Source organism: Ascaphus truei, chromosome 9, assembly GCF_040206685.1.
Source record: "Ascaphus truei isolate aAscTru1 chromosome 9, aAscTru1.hap1, whole genome shotgun sequence".
In the NCBI taxonomy this organism is placed as follows: domain Eukaryota; kingdom Metazoa; phylum Chordata; class Amphibia; order Anura; family Ascaphidae; genus Ascaphus; species Ascaphus truei.
Window position 1 is genome coordinate 69,275,685 of NC_134491.1, and position 6,000 is coordinate 69,281,684.

The following is a 6,000-nucleotide window of genomic DNA, read 5'->3' on the forward strand; positions in this document are numbered from 1 at the left end:
GCACTTATCGTCCAAAATGCCTACTGCTATTCAGAAAGCCTTGATAAGTGGGCAATAAAGGCCTGAAACGTCCAAAAAAAAAATTCAAAAACAAATCGCTGAGTGAGCGGTGATAAGCCACTTATCGCCGCTTTTCTGAATGTTCATAAACTCATGCAATTCTATTAGCCGTGAGTAGGTTATCGATGCCTATCACAGCTCTAGAATGGCGATTTTCTCCCCAAATCCAAACGCCAGAAAAAGTTGGCGGGAGGTGGGGAGAAGCGGCAATAAGCTCGAAGTGGGACTTAGAAAATAAAATTCATTTCTCCTGCATCGGATTGATGCCAGGGGTCTCCAGAGCTGATACCTATTAATATTAGCACCGGAGACCCCCGGCATGAATCCGACGCATGAAAAATGCATTTACAGGCAACTTCATTACCTTAGCGGCTAACCGCTAAGGCAATGGAGGGGTTAACCACCAGTGCCATGCTTATTGTGGGTAGCGGGGGTGGGTGAAGGTGGTATTTGGCACTTGGTGGGTGTTTAGGCCATGCGGGGGTGGGGGGTTGCAAATGGAGTTAATCCTTCATTATCTTTGCGGTTAAAACCACTAAGGCAATGAAGGGGTTAACCCCTCCCGCTACCCGCCCGCAAGGTCTAAACAACCATCCTTGGTGCTACTACACCCTTCACCCACACCTGCTACCCACAATAAACACTAACACACACAACAGCCTTACTACCCACATCCTAGGACACCAAAATAACATTACGATATCTAATACACAGCCCACCCCCTGTGCTCCCCATAAAACCATGATTTATTTTTTTACACACAATTAATACCACAGGCCGGCGGGGTCCCCGGGTGGTCCCAACGGGTGTCCATAGGCCCTACAGTGCACCCCTGGGGTACCCAGGGGTGTCTGGGGGTCTATGGGTGGTCCCCGCTTGGCTCTGTGGCCTCCAGGTGGTCCCCACGGGCACCAATGGGGTCCACGGGTGTTCCCTGCGGGTCCCTGGGTCATCCAGATGGTTGTCTTAAGGCCCTCGGGTGGTTCCTATGGGGATCTGGAGGCCCTCGGGTGGTTTCCACGGGTGTCTGGGGGTCACTTGTGTTGTCCCTGCGGGTCCCCGGGGCCCCCACAGCTGTGGGGCCCCTGATTCTTCCCATTGCGAAACCGGTAGGAGTCACAAGAGGCAGCTCTGGCAGTCTCCCTTTGGCTGGAACGAGATTCCAGGAAGTGTTTGCAGAGAGGTTTTTCTGCCGTGTGTTCGCGTGTCCTGACAGCTTTGCATCCACACTGAGCCCCTGCTACCACTTCTTGCAGTTAGTTTCATTCCCCTCAATTGGGTTTGTTCTTTCTAGAAGTTATTAGGCATCCTTAGTGGATGTCATTTTAACTTATCTAGTTGTTAGTTTGTGTACTTCACGGAAGTCATGTATTGGTTTAGCATTCATAGGGTGTCATTTACCATACATAGTATATATTTTATATGTGTATTTATATGTGTTTTTGTCTTGTACATTTTAGTTATTGATTTTTGTTTTTGTGGTCACAGTGAACTTTATTAAATATTGTGATATACATTTTACTAATCTGTGGTGCGCTTGTGTGTGTTTTGTTCGTTTAGTGTTGAACTTCTACATGAAATTGTATGCAAACAGAAAACACCTAGATAACACACAGCATAAGCCAGCAGAGGACAAGTGAGAAAAAAACTCACCAATGTATGCCGATGCATCTTTCCAAATGAAGTGTCAAAGCAATAACATCCATGAAGAACTTGTTGATAAAAATCATCTACTTGTGTTATTGGGTTTTTATTACAATATAGATGTATGTTAATCAATACCCCAGCTGCTCTAATTTGCTGAATAATCTGAGTATCAATGCATTGGAGAGATAATAGCACGGTGACTGAGCAAGACAGACCGTTTCATTCTTGTCACATCTGGCAACCATGTATAGTAGTTGCAAAGTACTAGCCCAACAATGAGACTGTTCAAGGCACACAAAGAACCATAAAGTGTCCAGCAAATTAAAAGGCAACAAGTAATTCATAACATTCATCACCCAACCGTGTGAAAAAGAACTTTGTCATCAAGTGTTTATGAAATGCGGACACTTAAGTTAAATTGATCTGGGTCCGATAATGGCTGCTGTGGTTGGACATGTTGATGTCTGCTTTTGCATTCCCCTCCAAAGACACATTTAGGGGGATAAAGGAGCATTTTGAAACAGCATGCATCTTTAATTTTGTGCCATCTATTAATGTTACAGGGTTAGACAGACAGCTGACCCGGGTGATTTGATGCTCTGCTCATTTAAACGTTTGTTGGAGTTAATTTCTTTTGAGGCTGTGAAGATACCTCAGGTAATATTTTATGGAGACATCAATCTAGACATCAAAAGTGCAGTGTAGCAATAAAGTGAATGCAAAACACACACTGTGTGTGTACAGAAATCCCTATCACCATCGGAGGAACATCAATTTTTAAATGAGGAATCTAGCAATGAACATGTCGGGGAAATAACACAGATTTTAAACCAGACAACAACCAGATTTACTATTTATAACAACAATACCAACATTTATTAGCACCAAACAATACAATGTTACAGACATGATAACTGATTTCAGTGAGTCTCACTGATTTTGAGTCAGTCTCATAGATTTTTACCATCATTTTCATATACTTCAGTGTAGTCTCACTGGTAGAATTCAGTACTTTCCCATTAAAAAGCTCTATATTGTTTCTCCAAAGGAACCAACAGGCAATAAGTAAAATATACAGACAATAGTGTAATACAGCCTCACAGGGAAAAAGTACTGTTAGCATTGGTAGATAATCCTACTCACTTATTCCCAATCAAAACAAGCATAGATACCAATCTGTGGCAACATTGGTATCAGTGGTCAGTGTAGCAGGCAATAATTTGAATGCTCTTTAAAACATTTAACAGTATATCTGAGCTCCCGTGTTATGATATCACAACTCTGGCTTGTATTGGGGTCCCATGTGATCGTCACGTCAGCATGTTCAATACGTATGGGAAATGCAGAATGAAACACTGCATCTCACTCTCTCCAACTCACCTTCCTCAGGATTAAAATCCAACATTACTTTTTCCCGGTGGGGAACGTGTTACACTATTGTGTGTTTATTTTATTTTTCATTGCCTATTGGCTCCCTGGTCTATGGAGAAAAAATGATCACCTGGAAGAACTGGAGAAGCAGATCCTCTCCAGGGTTTGAGCAGCCAGGACTCCAATTATATTTTCACTTTATTTTAGTGTCACTATTTTAACAAATTATCACATCACTTAAGTTTATATTCACACATACAACAAAAGACAAAAATACCTAATGCTACATCCAATGTGACAGCAAATACATAGTAAAATACTTAAATGTTTGTGTTCTAATAAGTAAGGGTCATTTAGTGAAACCCTTTGGCCAAAGCGTTATACTGTAAGCCTGCATCCACATCACGGCATGTCCACTATGCAGGTCCTAACACTACTAGTGAGTATTCACATTTACCTCTACAGTGGAGGTATCAATGTGATGACGTCCTCCGTTGGATAATAGAACATAAGTCACATGTCCCTTATTTACTTATTGACATGTGACTTACTTTCCATTGGTCCAACGGAGGACGTCATCATGGAGGTAAAACAGGCAACAATCAAGTAGGAGCGAGCTCAATACAGCACCACACTGAGCTACATGGAGCCTTTCAAGCACAGAATGACGATGTGTACCAACTATCCGTTCTGTGATTCCTTATGGTGAAATTGCGGTGAGCATATGGGTTCCCATACACCGCCCTGGAGTAACCTGTATAATAGCAAAGATCTCTGAAGGACCTAGCGCTTTAACATCTCAAGAGTTCGTGTTATTGCCACCCATATATCAATCTGTGAGGTGAATAATTAACTTATTGAGAGGTGTTTTCACTCTACCTGAACTAATATACTGAGGTTACTATTTAATGGGACTTTTACCAACATACTGCCTTTCTCCCCCTGCTTACAGTATATATCTGTGGGACTTTAACAGCGGATTCCATTCTATTAGTGGAGAGAGTTGGTAACTCAGTTGCTCATATTTCACAATACAAAGGTTAACCTTTAACTAATTTCATCACGTGGGACTGAACGTGTTGCTTTGTTAAAATTAATTGTGAATCAACTATTTTATGTCTAAATTAGTGAGCATTGTCTTTTTTTATATTGATTAAAGATCATGTTTTTTTTTAGTAATACATGGACTGCACTTTTCATTTTTTTTAAATATATAATGTGAAGGGATTGGGGCACACAGTTACAGTAGTATAGACCAGACTCCTGAGTAGGGTGCTGCTATCAGAGTGCCTATAATGAACTGTACACAAATAACAAAGGAATTTGCACACCAAAAATATGCAAAAAAAAATGTTTTTTGCTACCCACTGGAGACTTTATCTTGTGCTATATATATATATATATATATATATATATATATATATATATATATATATATATATATATATATACATACAGTATGTAGACATAAGTATTTTTATTTGACACATGACATGAAAACGTAGGTCTGTATTTTTTTTAAATACAGCTAATTTTTTTATATATATAATGTACTAGCTGAGAGACCCGGCGTTGCCCGGGATGTAATGTTCCCGCTCCTCTCTCTCTCCTGCCCCCTCTCTCGGTTTGTCCCCCATTCACATCAATCCAGCCCCCTCCCTCCCTCCTTTACAGCTCTGTTTGTCCCCCTTTACAGCTTCATGCAGTGTGTGTGCGTCAGTCATTGTGTGTGCGTCAGTTAGTCACTGTGTGTGTGTGTGTGTGCGCGCGCGCGCCAGTGAGTCTGACGCAGAAACACAAACACACACACAGACTGACTGACGCACACACACACAGTCAGTGTGTGCGTGCGTGTGCGCCTCAGTCAGTGTGTGTGTGCGGCAGTGTGTGCGCGTCAGTCAGTGTGTGCGTGCGTGCGGCAGTCAGTCAGTGTGTGTGTGTGTGCGTGCATCAGTCACTGTGTGTGTGTGTGTGTGGGGGTGGGGTGTGTGCGCGCACGCGTCAGTCAGTGTGTGTGTCAGTCAGTGTGTGTGTCAGTCAGTGTGTGTGCAGTCAGTGTGTCAGTCAGTGTGTGTGTTTGTCAGTCAGTGTGTGTGTGTGTGTGTGTGCGTGCATCAGGGTGTGTGCACGTGTGGCTGTCAAGGGTTGTGTGCGTGCGGCTGTCAGGGGTTGTGTGCGTGTGTCAGTCAGTGTGTGCATGCGTCAGTCAGTGTGTGTGTGTGCGCCTGTCAGGGTTTGTGTGCGTGCACCTGTCAGGGTTTGTGTGCGTGCGCCTGTCAGGGTTTGTGTGCGTGCGTCAGTCAAAGGGCAGACGCGGGGGGGGGGGGGTGTGAAGGGCCGGCGTGGGGGTGGGGTGAAGGGCAGGCGTGGGGAGGGGGTGAAGGGCAGGCGGGGGGGGTGAAGGGCAGGCGGGGGGGGGTGAAGGGCAGGCAGGGGGGGTGAAGGGCAGGGGTAGGGGGCGGGGGTGAAGGGCAGGGGTAGGGGCGGGGGTGAAGGGCAGGGGTGGGGGGGGCTGAAGGGCAGGGGTGAAGGGCAAGGGTGGGGGGGGGCTGAAGGGCAGGGGTGAAGGGCAGGGGTGGGGGGGGCTGAAGGGCAGGGGTGAAGGGCAGGGGTGGGGGGTGAGGGCAGGGGTGGGGGGGGTGAAGGGCGGGGGTGAAGGGCAGGGGTGGGGGGGTGAAGGGCAGGGGTAGGGGGGGTGAAGGGCAGGGGTAGGGGGGGGAAGGGCAGGGGTAGGGGTGGGAAGGGCAGGGGTAGGGGGGGGAAGGGCAGGGGTAGGGGGGGAAGGGCAGGGGTAGGGGGGGTGAAGGGCAGGGGTAGGGGTGGGGTGAAGGGCAGGGGTAGGGGTGGGGTGAAGGGCAGGGGTAGGGGTGGGGTGAAGGGCAGGGGTAGGGGTGGGGTGAAGGGCAGGGGTAGGGGTGGTGA